Below are 13,629 nucleotides of genomic sequence, written 5' to 3' on the forward strand. Positions count from 1 at the left end.
TCTATGTATGCATAACTTGGGACTTACCTTTAGCATTCTACTAAAGCTCAATCATTCTTGAGGGATCCCCTGTTACTTAAGCCTATTTTGTAAGGGACCATCTTTGTCTCTTGACCTTCACCTTAGCCAAATGAGTTCATTGATGATGCACTGCTTGATTCACGTTCCAGAACTAATGAATGTTAAAAAGATTGGTAGATTTGAAAGCATGTGTAGGTCGAGTATAAGAGACAGATTGATTGATAACAAGGCATAGCTAACGTTTTTCAGTAGAATTCAATCATATCGCATCTTAGAACTACCAACTTGGACATTGATTTTATTTGCTCTATCATATGCTTTGGTTCTGAGTCCCCGCCTTCACTCCTCTCCTTCAACTATGTCTTCTTATTTGCTTGAGGGCAAACAAAGACTAAGTTTGGGGGAGTTGATATGTCTATAATTTGCATATTTTCAGTGTCCATTCATCATCGTTTTGAGTCCAGTTTCGTATCATTCATCACTGTTTTATATCATTTCTCATCATGCTTGCATACTTTGCATGATTAGGATAGCTTTGCATACATATTGCATTTCTGAGTTGTTTTCAGGTGATTTGGAGCTGTTTGCAAGCAAATTGGAAGAAACGAGCCAGAACCAGAAGACATACTCGACCCCCAGGTCGAGTGACTTTGGAGCCATTCTTCCCACATACTCGACCCCCAGGTCGAGTAACCTCAGCTCAGGCCACTCGATGACACTACTCGACCCCCTGGTCGAGTATCACTTCGCCACACCACCTGATAACACTCGACCAATCACTCTACCAAGTTACTCGACCCCCTGGTCGAGTATCATCACTCACCACCATCAGCATCACTCGACCGGACACTCGATCACATCTTCACAGTCTACTCAAATCCGCACTCAACCAGAAAAGCTGAGCACAAGGGAGGGAAGAGGAGAAGACAAAGTGTTTGGAAGCGGCCTGGACCTCCATCGGATCACGAAGCCCATCTCGGCCCATTATCTCTCTATGGGCCGAGCGATTAGGTTATTGGCCCGTCTACTATCATTTTATTTCGATATGTACAAATAGATGTCTTAGGGTTCTGTCCTGGGACATCCAGTCGACATTGAATTTTTGCTTCAGTTTTATTTTCTATTTTACTCTACTGCGCCGTTTTTGCTTCTGCAACCTGTAATTCGAGATTTTTCCAAGTTATTCAGATTCCGCATTTGATTTCATCTGTCATCTTGTTTCTCTACTCTTTATCTCTTTACTTATGCAATATTATCGTTTATCTGCGTTTATATCTTTGAGCATGTTGTCTGAGTAGTGACTTAGAATTCTTAGGGATGGGATAAAGTAGTTGTGGAATTCGTAGTCTGTAGAATGGTTAAGTTTTAGAATTGATTGAATCCCTTTAGGACTAGTTGCGTTTACTGCTTATTTCTTTCTGATCAACTGGAATTCGATCCCAAGCATTCCCGCACCCAGAAGGTGTTCGATGGAATGCTTGATCCACTAGTTCCTGAGATATGCGTCTCTATCCCAAGGGATTGGCTGTTTAGAGCGTTTATTGACTTTATCAGTCTGTTCTTATTGCCTACATAGTTAGATTCCGTTAATGGGAATTAGTCTGGGCTAGCTTTGCTTGAGGATTTCTATCACGGGAGTGAATTGATCTGTTGTTGAACCTGTTGTCTAGGGATAGCTTGATTGCGCTTGTTAACCATTCGAATAGGCTAGGATACCACTCTACTCGATTACCCCATCCTTAGGAATTTCTCGTCTATCTTATTTCTCTGTTTTATCGTTATCGCTTAATCGTTCTCATTGCCTGCTTCTTAGTATTTACAATCACTCGACCAACTTACTCGACCACACCCAGTGTCTGGCAACAGACTGTGCAGTCGAGTAAGATTGTCTTGTTTCCTGTCTGTTACTCGTCCAGTATACTCGACCACACCCAGTGTCTGGCAACAGACTGTGTAGTCGAGTATAGCTGTTTCATATCCTGTCTGTTACTCGACCTGTTACTCGACCACATCCTACTTCTGGCATCAGCCTGTTGTGGTCGAGTGAATTTAGTAATTCTGTTATTGCTTCTGTTTTCTGCATGTTCGCTTAGGACTGTTAGAAACCCCAAAACTGTTATTGCTTGGCTTGACTTAATGACTTCTGATCACATCTCATCTGTTTGCATCACACCCATTTGGATTGACACCTAAAATACTACAATGACATGAATTGTGTTTTAGGATAATTGATTAAAAATTTATTATCAATTTGGCGCCGTTGCCAATTGGGTGTTTGTTTGCTATATTTGAGATTTCAGAATTGTTAAGATCAAGTTCGTTTTTGTTATAAGAGATACTAACATTGTGTCTTTTCAGAATTTGTATTTCAGGTACTTAGCAACACACTTTATTCGTCTGTTATAGTCAGGTTGATACATGTCATACACGGTCACAAGGGAATTAGAACTTCCTATTCAACGATAACATCGACCGTATTGCTCGCCAACTGAAAGAACGGACAGCAACAGACACAATGGCTGACATTGTAGATGCGCAAGAGCAACCTAACAACATTGGTGCTAGTGACTTCCCTCACAACCACAACCAGCGTCATGGCATTGTTCCACCTCCAGTACAAAACAACAACTTTGAGATCAAAAGCAGTCTCATTGCAATGGTGCAGGGGAACAAGTTTCATGGCTTGCCAATGGAGGATCCACTCGATCATCTAGACGAGTTTGAAAGGCTCTGTAGCCTTACTAAAATCAATGGAGTTAGTGAAGATGGTTTCAAGCTTCGCTTGTTTCCATTCTCACTTGGAGACAAAGCCCATCTGTGGGAAAAAACGCTACCCCAGGGATCAATCACGACCTGGGATGACTGCAAAAAAGCTTTCTTGGCAAAATTCTTCTCCTACTCCAGAACTGCAAGACTCCGGAATGAGATATCCGGATTCACTCAGAAACAAAGTGAAAGTTTCTGTGAAGCTTGGGAACGCTTTAAGGGTTATCAAACAAAATGCCCTCATCACGGATTTAAGCAAGCTTCTCTTCTCAGCACACTCTATAGAGGCGTCTTGCCTAAGATAAGGATGCTACTTGACACCGCTTCAAAGGGGAATTTCTTAAAGAAGGATGTTGAAGAAGGGTGGGAGCTAGTTGAAAACTTTGCTCAGTCGGATGGCAATTATAATGAAGATTATGACAGAAGCATCCGCACCAGTTCTGACTCTGATGACAAGCACCGTAGAGACATGAAAGTTCTCAATGACAAACTAGACAAAATCCTCCAAGTGCAGCAGAAACATGTTCACCTCATCTCTCAAGATGAACCATTCCAAGTACAAGAGGGGGAGAATGATCAGTGTGCTTACAGCTATGTTCAGAATCAAGGTGGCTACAACAAGGGGTACAACAATTACAGACCCAACCCAAATCTGTCATACAGAAGCACCAATATCGCCAACCCTCATGACCAAGTCTACCCTCAGCAACAGCAAAACCAACCCAAACCCTTTATTCCTTACAACCAAAGCCAAGGATTCGTCCCAAAGATGCAGTTTCAAGGAGGATATCAACAACAGCAACCACCACCTGGTTTCACACCACATCAACAACAGCCAGTTGCGCCTCAGAATTCAGACATAATGACTATGCTCCAGCTGCTCATTCAAGGACAAGCCACAGGAGCAATGGAAATCGCTAAGAAGTTGGATAAATTAAATAACAAAGTCGACCGACAAAGCGTCGAACTTAACAGCAAGTTCGAAGCACTGAGCACTAGGATGAGATATGTGGAAGGCATCCTCGCTACACCATCTGTTAACAACAACCCAGGCCAGCTTCCAGGGAGAGCAATCCAGAATCCTAAGGAGTACGCCACTGCTCACGCCATCAATATCTGCCATGATCGAGAGCTGCCAACTCGACATGCCTCTACCTCCATCACTAGGGACAGTGAAGTTCAAGAAGGGGAGGATTTTGTTCAGAATGAAATTCAAGCTAAAATAGCATTAGAGGAGCCCATACTCGATCACAGTACTCGATCCCAAGCTCAAGTAGTACTTTCTTCAGTTAAAAAGCCTGCATCTGCTAAAACCAAAGATAAAGTCTTTGTTCCTCCACCCTACAAGCCTCCATTACCATTTCCAGGGAGATTTAAGAAGCAACTGATAAAGAAGTATGAAGCTCTCTTGGAAAAAAAATTGAAGGACCTTGAAATCACAATGCCTCTAGTAGACTGTCTTGCGCTAATACCGAACTCACACAAACGTGTGAAGGACATGATTACAGAGAGGATCAAAGAAGTTCAAGGAACAGTGGCGTTACCTCACGAGTTTAGTGCAATCATCTAGAAGAACATTATTCAAGAAAAGTTGGAAGATCCGGGATCTTGTACTCTACCATGCTCTATTAGGCAACTGACTTTCAGCAACTGTCTATGTGATCTAGGAGCTTCAGTCAGCGTAATGCCACTTTCTGTGGCAAGGAAGCTGGGATTTTTCAAATATAAGCCATACGACCTATCCTTGATCCTTGCTGATAGGACCTTAAGAAAACCTTATGGCCTACTAGAAGATATGCCTATCAAGATTAATGGAGTACAAGTGCCTACAGATTTTGTTGTGCTTGAGATGGATGAAGAACCTAAGGATCCTCTCATCCTAGGAAGACGTTTCTTGGCCTTAGTTGGAGCAGTGATAGACGTCAAAGATGGAAAGATTGAAATCAATCTTGGGAAGGATATCAGGTTACAGTTTGACATCAACAAAACTCCAAGAAGATCAACCATAGAGGGACAGACCTTTGGGGTCCAAGGAGTGGTTACAGAAGAAAGATTTGAAACTGAAAGAGTAAAGGAACCGAGTTTAGCTCCAACACGACCTTCAAGCTCAACCACATAGTCTAGTACGCTCTCTATAGTTGATTGGCTAGAACTTAAAAGGAATTCTGATCTCAAAGAAGAAACCATCCAGAAGCTAGCTTGCACTGTTGAAGAAGTTAGGGATACAGTGAGTCAGATGCAAAGGGAAGCTATTCAACCTCAACTCGGCATTGAAGTTATACCAAAGAAGAAGTTCGTTTCAGAATGGTGTGAAGAAGAAGACTACCCACAAGAAATTTAAGAAGCTTATAAGGAAAGGGCCATTGAGTGCTCAATTACAGACATGTCAAGAGAGCAAGCTAAGTCCGATGTTGTATCTGCTAAGGAAGAAGAGAAGATTTCAATTCTTCTCTATCACCCTCCTTAAGTCTTATGAGTGTGAGGAGTCAAGCTAGAGACTTAAAACAAGCTCACTTGGGAGGAAGTCCCATGTCTATCTTCGTAAATATCTTTTATTTTTCCTTGTTATTTTTAATACATTCTGTTAGAGTTTTCAGGAGATAAGAATGAAGAGCTGAGGGAAATGGATTCTGGCTTTGAGGGAACAACAATACACTCGACCACAGAGCAATCAAAGACACTCGACATTGTTCTGGCTTCTCCACGCTAGGAAATCACTCGACCACACCCTACAGGGAGCGAATGAAGATGTGATCGAGTATAGCGAATGATGCAATCACGACTTCCCCATGTCAGTAATTCACTCGACCGCGGTGCTGGCTGCAGCAGAAGAAGAGAGGTCGAGTACCCCCAAGGGGAAGCTGAGACACAACAGGGAGATTCGTCGATGGCCTGGGAGTAATCACAGGCAGCTATTGACGACCAACTCCGCTCCTTCTTCCACTGAGGTATGCACCTCACTCCACCATTGTAATATACCATCTCTTGTTTTTATTTTGTTTTTGTGATGTGTTTTGTCCTGAGTACTCTCTTCCAAATTTGGTCACACAGTGGACTGTGTGATTTAAGTTTGGGGGAGGGCTCAGGAAGTGTGTGTTGCATTGTATATAATCTTGAGTCTGCATTCATCTAAGGCATAGAAAAACAAAAAAAAAATGAAAAATTTTAGAAAATGATTTCACAAAAATAGAGTGCTCATGTAGTTGCATTGCATTTAGGATCGAGTCTAGAGTGTTTCGTTTAGGATTGTTGCATATGCATAGGGGATAATGAAGAGATAGCCTTGTAAGCATTTTAGTTCACCAGATAAGCTCAGTGCCCTCGTTGTTAGTTGTTTGATGCGTTGTCATTGAAATTGAAGTAAAACTGCACCATGCCTAGATTGCTCTACTCGACCACACTGTTAGGATCTGATATCATTCCCTATCAATTTGAACTTGAATCTGATTTAGAATTATCATGTCTTGGCATCGAATTTGAACTCATGGATACCCTAAAATACTTGGATTTTCTTACTCATTTTAACCACTCTTGTTGATCCAAGTAGCTGACTCTCCTTATTAGAGCAGTTAACCCATACCCAAATCTGAACTTTCTTTCAAGCCCTATATCACTTGTGAGAGTTTGTGAGGTCTTATTTCGATTGAGTTTGGTAGAAAGTGTTAGGTTCGTAACGACAGAGATAGTGTCTCATGTAGTTCTAGTTCGCGTTCTTCGGACTGGATAGGACTAGGTGGGCGCTTATATCATGGGTTGGGATGTGTTTAAAAGAAAAGAGGGAATTCATTGTTGATGAGGAAAGGGAAAGAATTCTAGGGGAAGTAAGCTAAAGAAGTTAGAAAAAAAAAATCTAGTAAAGGTTTTGGGAATGTTAAAGAAAAGAATGAGGTTCTTGTTAGCTAAAGAAGAAGGGTTAAAAGCCTTTGGTTTTAAAGATAAAAAAAAACAGGAACCTTAGTTGTTAAAGAAATCCAAACCCGCTAGATGTATCAGAGCGTTGAGAAAGCTTCTCTTAGAGTTAAGAGAAAAGAAAAGAATGATATGAAAAAGAGTTTGAAAGATTCATGAGTGCAAAGGGTAGAGTTTAGTTGGGACAGGAGTTGGGATTACCATTAGAACTTCATTGTTATACTCTGGGTAGATGGGATCTTATCTATGTATGCATAACTTGGGACTTACCTTTAGCATTCTACTAAAGCTCAATCATTCTTGAGGGATCCCCTGTTACTTAAGCCTATTTTGTAAGGGACCATCTTTGTCTCTTGACCTTCACCTTAGCCAAATGAGTTCATTGATGATGCACTGCTTGATTCACGTTCCAGAACTAATGAATGTTAAAGAGATTGGTAGATTTGAAAGCATGTGTAGGTCGAGTATAAGAGACAGATTGATTGATAACAAGGCATAGCTAACGTTTTTCAGTAGAATTCAATCATATCGCATCTTAGAACTACCAACTTGGACATTGATTTTATTTGCTCTATCATATGCTTTGGTTCTGAGTCCCCGCCTTCACTCCTCTCCTTCAACTATGTCTTCTTATTTGCTTGAGGGCAAACAAAGACTAAGTTTGGGGGAGTTGATATGTCTATAATTTGCATATTTTCAGTGTCCATTCATCATCGTTTTGAGTCCAGTTTCGTATCATTCATCACTGTTTTATATCATTTCTCATCATGCTTGCATACTTTGCATGATTAGGATAGCTTTGCATACATATTGCATTTCTGAGTTGTTTTCAGGTGATTTGGAGCTGTTTGCAAGCAAATTGGAAGAAACGAGCCAGAACCAGAAGACATACTCGACCCCCAGGTCGAGTGACTTTGGAGCCATTCTTCCCACATACTCGACCCCCAGGTCGAGTAACCTCAGCTCAGGCCACTCGATGACACTACTCGACCCCCTGGTCGAGTATCACTTCGCCACACCACCTGATAACACTCGACCAATCACTCTACCAAGTTACTCGACCCCCTGGTCGAGTATCATCACTCACCACCATCAGCATCACTCGACCGGACACTCGATCACATCTTCACAGTCTACTCAAATCCGCACTCAACCAGAAAAGCTGAGCACAAGGGAGGGAAGAGGAGAAGACAAAGTGTTTGGAAGCGGCCTGGACCTCCATCGGATCACGAAGCCCATCTCGGCCCATTATCTCTCTATGGGCCGAGCGATTAGGTTATTGGCCCGTCTACTATCATTTTATTTCGTTTTGTACAAATAGATGTCTTAGGGTTCTGTCCTGGGACATCCAGTCGACATTGAATTTTTGCTTCAGTTTTATTTTCTATTTTACTCTACTGCGCCGTTTTTGCTTCTGCAACCTGTAATTCGAGATTTTTCCAAGTTATTCAGATTCCGCATTTGATTTCATCTGTCATCTTGTTTCTCTACTCTTTATCTCTTTACTTATGCAATATTATCGTTTATCTGCGTTTATATCTTTGAGCATGTTGTCTGAGTAGTGACTTAGAATTCTTAGGGATGGGATAAAGTAGTTGTGGAATTCGTAGTCTGTAGAATGGTTAAGTTTTAGAATTGATTGAATCCCTTTAGGACTAGTTGCGTTTACTGCTTATTTCTTTCTGATCAACTGGAATTCGATCCCAAGCATTCCCGCACCCAGAAGGTGTTCGATGGAATGCTTGATCCACTAGTTCCTGAGATATGCGTCTCTATCCCAAGGGATTGGCTGTTTAGAGCGTTTATTGACTTTATCAGTATGTTCTTATTGCCTACATAGTTAGATTCCGTTAATGGGAATTAGTCTGGGCTAGCTTTGCTTGAGGATTTCTATCACGGGAGTGAATTGATCTGTTGTTGAACCTGTTGTCTAGGGATAGCTTGATTGCGCTTGTTAACCATTCGAATAGGCTAGGATACCACTCTACTCGATTACCCCATCCTTAGGAATTTCTCGTCTATCTTATTTCTCTGTTTTATCGTTATCGCTTAATCGTTCTCATTGCCTGCTTCTTAGTATTTACAATCACTCGACCAACTTACTCGACCACACCCAGTGTCTGGCAACAGACTGTGCAGTCGAGTAAGATTGTCTTGTTTCCTGTCTGTTACTCGTCCAGTATACTCGACCACACCCAGTGTCTGGCAACAGACTGTGCAGTCGAGTATAGCTGTTTCATATCCTGTCTGTTACTCGACCTGTTACTCGACCACATCCTACTTCTGGCATCAGCCTGTTGTGGTCGAGTGAATTTAGTAATTCTGTTATTGCTTCTGTTTTCTGCATGTTCGCTTAGGACTCTTAGAAACCCCAAAACTGGTATTGCTTGGCTTGACTTAATGACTTCTGATCACATCTCATCTGTTTGCATCACACCCATTTGGATTGACACCTAAAATATTACAATGACATGAATTGTGTTTTAGGATAATTGATTAAAAATTTATTATCAATTTGGCGCCGTTGCCAATTGGGTGTTTGTTTGCTATATTTGAGATTTCAGAATTGTTAAGATCAAGTTCGTTTTTGTTATAAGAGATACTAACATTGTGTCTTTTCAGAATTTGTATTTCAGGTACTTAGCAACACACTTTATTCGTCTGTTATAGTCAGGTTGATACATGTCGTACACGGTCACAAGGGAATTAGAACTTCCTATTCAACGATAACATCGACCGTATTGCTCGCCAACTGAAAGAACGGACAGCAACAGACACAATGGCTGACATTGTAGATGCGCAAGAGCAACCTAACAACATTGGTGCTAGTGACTTCCCTCACAACCACAACCAGCGTCATGGCATTGTTCCACCTCCAGTACAAAACAACAACTTTGAGATCAAAAGCAGTCTCATTGCAATGGTGCAGGGGAACAAGTTTCATGGCTTGCCAATGGAGGATCCACTCGATCATCTAGACGAGTTTGAAAGGCTCTGTAGCCTTACTAAAATCAATGGAGTTAGTGAAGATGGTTTCAAGCTTCGCTTGTTTCCATTCTCACTTGGAGACAAAGCCCATCTGTGGGAAAAGACGCTACCCCAGGGATCAATCACGACCTGGGATGACTGCAAAAAAGCTTTCTTGGCAAAATTCTTCTCCTACTCCAGAACTGCAAGACTCCGGAATGAGATATCCGGATTCACTCAGAAACAAAGTGAAAGTTTCTATGAAGCTTGGGAACGCTTTAAGGGTTATCAAACAAAATGCCCTCATCACGGATTTAAGCAAGCTTCTCTTCTCAGCACACTCTATAGAGGCGTCTTGCCTAAGATAAGGATGCTACTTGACACCGCTTCAAAGGGGAATTTCTTAAAGAAGGATGTTGAAGAAGGGTGGGAGCTAGTTGAAAACTTTGCTCAGTCGGATGGCAATTATAATGAAGATTATGACAGAAGCATCCGCACCAGTTCTGACTCTGATGACAAGCACCGTAGAGACATGAAAGTTCTCAATGACAAACTAGACAAAATCCTCCAAGTGCAGCAGAAACATGTTCACCTCATCTCTCAAGATGAACCATTCCAAGTACAAGAGGGGGAGAATGATCAGTGTGCTTACAGCTATGTTCAGAATCAAGGTGGCTACAACAAGGGGTACAACAATTACAGACCCAACCCAAATCTGTCATACAGAAGCACCAATATCGCCAACCCTCATGACCAAGTCTACCCTCAGCAACAGCAAAACCAACCCAAACCCTTTATTCCTTACAACCAAAGCCAAGGATTCGTCCCAAAGATGCAGTTTCAAGGAGGATATCAACAACAGCAACCACCACCTGGTTTCACACCACATCAACAACAGCCAGTTGCGCCTCAGAATTCAGACATAATGACTATGCTCCAGCTGCTCATTCAAGGACAAGCCACAGGAGCAATGGAAATCGCTAAGAAGTTGGGTAAATTAAATAACAAAGTCGACCGACAAAGCGTCGAACTTAACAGCAAGTTCGAAGCACTGAGCACTAGGATGAGATATGTGGAAGGCATCCTCGCTACACCATCTGTTAACAACAACCCAGGCCAGCTTCCAGGGAGAGCAATCCAGAATCCTAAGGAGTACGCCACTGCTCACGCCATCAATATCTGCCATGATCGAGAGCTGCCAACTCGACATGCCTCTACCTCCATCACTAGGGACAGTGAAGTTCAAGAAGGGGAGGATTTTGTTCAGAATGAAATTCAAGCTAAAATAGCATTAGAGGAGCCCATACTCGATCACAGTACTCGATCCCAAGCTCAAGTAGTACTTTCTTCAGTTAAAAAGCCTGCATCTGCTAAAACCAAAGATAAAGTCTTTGTTCCTCCACCCTACAAGCCTCCATTACCATTTCCAGGGAGATTTAAGAAGCAACTGATAAAGAAGTATGAAGCTCTCTTGGAAAAAAAATTGAAGGACCTTGAAATCACAATGCCTCTAGTAGACTGTCTTGCGCTAATACTGAACTCACACAAACGTGTGAAGGACATGATTACAGAGAGGATCAAAGAAGTTCAAGGAACAGTGGCGTTACCTCACGAGTTTAGTGCAATCATCTAGAAGAACATTATTCAAGAAAAGTTGGAAGATCCGGGATCTTGTACTCTACCATGCTCTATTAGGCAACTGACTTTCAGCAACTGTCTATGTGATCTAGGAGCTTCAGTCAGCGTAATGCCACTTTCTGTGGCAAGGAAGCTGGGATTTTTCAAATATAAGCCATACGACCTATCCTTGATCCTTGCTGATAGGACCTTAAGAAAACCTTATGGCCTACTAGAAGATATGCCTATCAAGATTAATGGAGTACAAGTGCCTACAGATTTTGTTGTGCTTGAGATGGATGAAGAACCTAAGGATCCTCTCATCCTAGGAAGACGTTTCTTGGCCTTAGTTGGAGCAGTGATAGACGTCAAAGATGGAAAGATTGAAATCAATCTTGGGAAGGATATCAGGTTACAGTTTGACATCAACAAAACTCCAAGAAGATCAACCATAGAGGGACAGACCTTTGGGGTCCAAGGAGTGGTTACAGAAGAAAGATTTGAAACTGAAAGAGTAAAGGAACCGAGTTTAGCTCCAACACGACCTTCAAGCTCAACCACTCAGTCTAGTACGCTCTCTATAGTTGATTGGCTAGAACTTAAAAGGAATTCTGATCTCAAAGAAGAAACCATCCAGAAGCTAGCTTGCACTGTTGAAGAAGTTAGGGATACAGTGAGTCAGATGCAAAGGGAAGCTATTCAACCTCAACTCGGCATTGAAGTTATACCAAAGAAGAAGTTCGTTTCAGAATGGTGTGAAGAAGAAGACTACCCACAAGAAATTTAAGAAGCTTACAAAGAAAGGGCCATTGAGTGCTCAATTACAGACATGTCAAGAGAGCAAGCTAAGTCCGATGTTGTATCTGCAAAGGAAGAAGAGAAGATTTCAATTCTTCTCTATCACCCTCCTTAAGTCTTATGAGTGTGAGGAGTCAAGCTAGAGACTTAAAACAAGCTCACTTGGGAGGAAGTCCCATGTCCATTTTCGTAAATATCTTTTATTTTTCCTTGTTATTTTTAATACATTCTGTTAGAGTTTTCAGGAGATAAGAATGAAGAGCTGAGGGAAATGGATTCTGGCTTTGAGGGAACAACAATACACTCGACCACAGAGCAATCAAAGACACTCGACATTGTTCTGGCTTCTCCACGCTAGGAAATCACTCGACCACACCCTACAGGGAGCGAATGAAGATGTGATCGAGTATAGCGAATGATGCAATCACGACTTCCCCATGTCAGTAATTCACTCGACCGCGGTGCTGGCTGCAGCAGAAGAAGAGAGGTCGAGTACCCCCAAGGGGAAGCTGAGACACAACAGGGAGATTCGTCGATGGCCTGGGAGCAATCACAGGAAGCTATTGGCGACCAACTCCGCTCCTTCTTCCACTGAGGTATGCACCTCACTCCACCATTGTAATATACCATCTCTTGTTTTTATTTTGTTTTTGTGATGTGTTTTGTCCTGAGTACTCTCTTCCAAATTTGGTCGCACAGTGGACTGTGTGATTTAAGTTTGGGGGAGGGCTCAGGAAGTGTGTGTTGCATTGTATATAATCTTGAGTCTGCATTCATCTAAGGCATAGAAAAACAAAAAAAAAAATGAAAAATTTTAGAAAATGATTTCACAAAAATAGAGTGCTCATGTAGTTGCATTGCATTTAGGATCGAGTCTAGAGTGTTTCGTTTAGGATTGTTGCATATGCATAGGGGATAATGAAGAGATAGCCTTGTAAGCATTTTAGTTCACCAGATAAGCTCAGTGCCCTCGTTGTTAGTTGTTTGATGCGTTGTCATTGAAATTGAAGTAAAACTGCACCATGCCTAGATTGCTCTACTCGACCACACTGTTAGGATCTGATATCATTCCCTATCAATTTGAACTTGAATCTGATTTAGAATTATCATGTCTTGGCATCGAATTTGAACTCATGGATACCCTAAAATACTTGGATTTTCTTACTCATTTTAACCACTCTTGTTGATCCAAGTAGCTGACTCTCCTTATTAGAGCAGTTAACCCATACCCAAACCTGAACTTTCTTTCAAGCCCTATATCACTTGTGAGAGTTTGTGAGGTCTTATTTCGATTGAGTTTGGTAGAAAGTGTTAGGTTCGTAACGACAGAGATAGTGTCTCATGTAGTTCTAGTTCGCGTTCTTCGGACTGGATAGGACTAGGTGGGCGCTTATATCATGGGTTGGGATGTGTTTAAAAGAAAAGAGGGAATTCATTGTTGATGAGGAAAGGGAAAGAATTCTAGGGGAAGTAAGCTAAAGAAGTTAGAAAAAAAAAATCTAGTAAAGGTTTTGGGAATGTTAAAGAAAAGAATGAGGTTCTTGTTAGCTA

The 13,629-nt window shown here is 41.7% G+C and overlaps 2 pseudogenes across 2 annotated transcripts; both read left to right on the top strand.

Annotated features, from left to right (window-relative positions):
* Window positions 1-2,440: 2,440 nt before the first annotated feature.
* AT1G41600 lies at window positions 2,441-5,254 on the top strand (annotated as a pseudogene; the record flags this gene model as incomplete). The annotated part of the gene is made up of 1 exon: window positions 2,441-5,254.
* Window positions 5,255-9,379: 4,125 nt separating this feature from the next.
* On the top strand, window positions 9,380-12,193 carry AT1G41630 (annotated as a pseudogene; the record flags this gene model as incomplete). The annotated part of the gene is made up of 1 exon: window positions 9,380-12,193.
* Window positions 12,194-13,629: the final 1,436 nt, after the last annotated feature.

The sequence above is a fragment of the Arabidopsis thaliana genome (genome assembly GCF_000001735.4).
Source record: "Arabidopsis thaliana chromosome 1 sequence".
NCBI lineage: Eukaryota > Viridiplantae > Streptophyta > Magnoliopsida > Brassicales > Brassicaceae > Arabidopsis > Arabidopsis thaliana.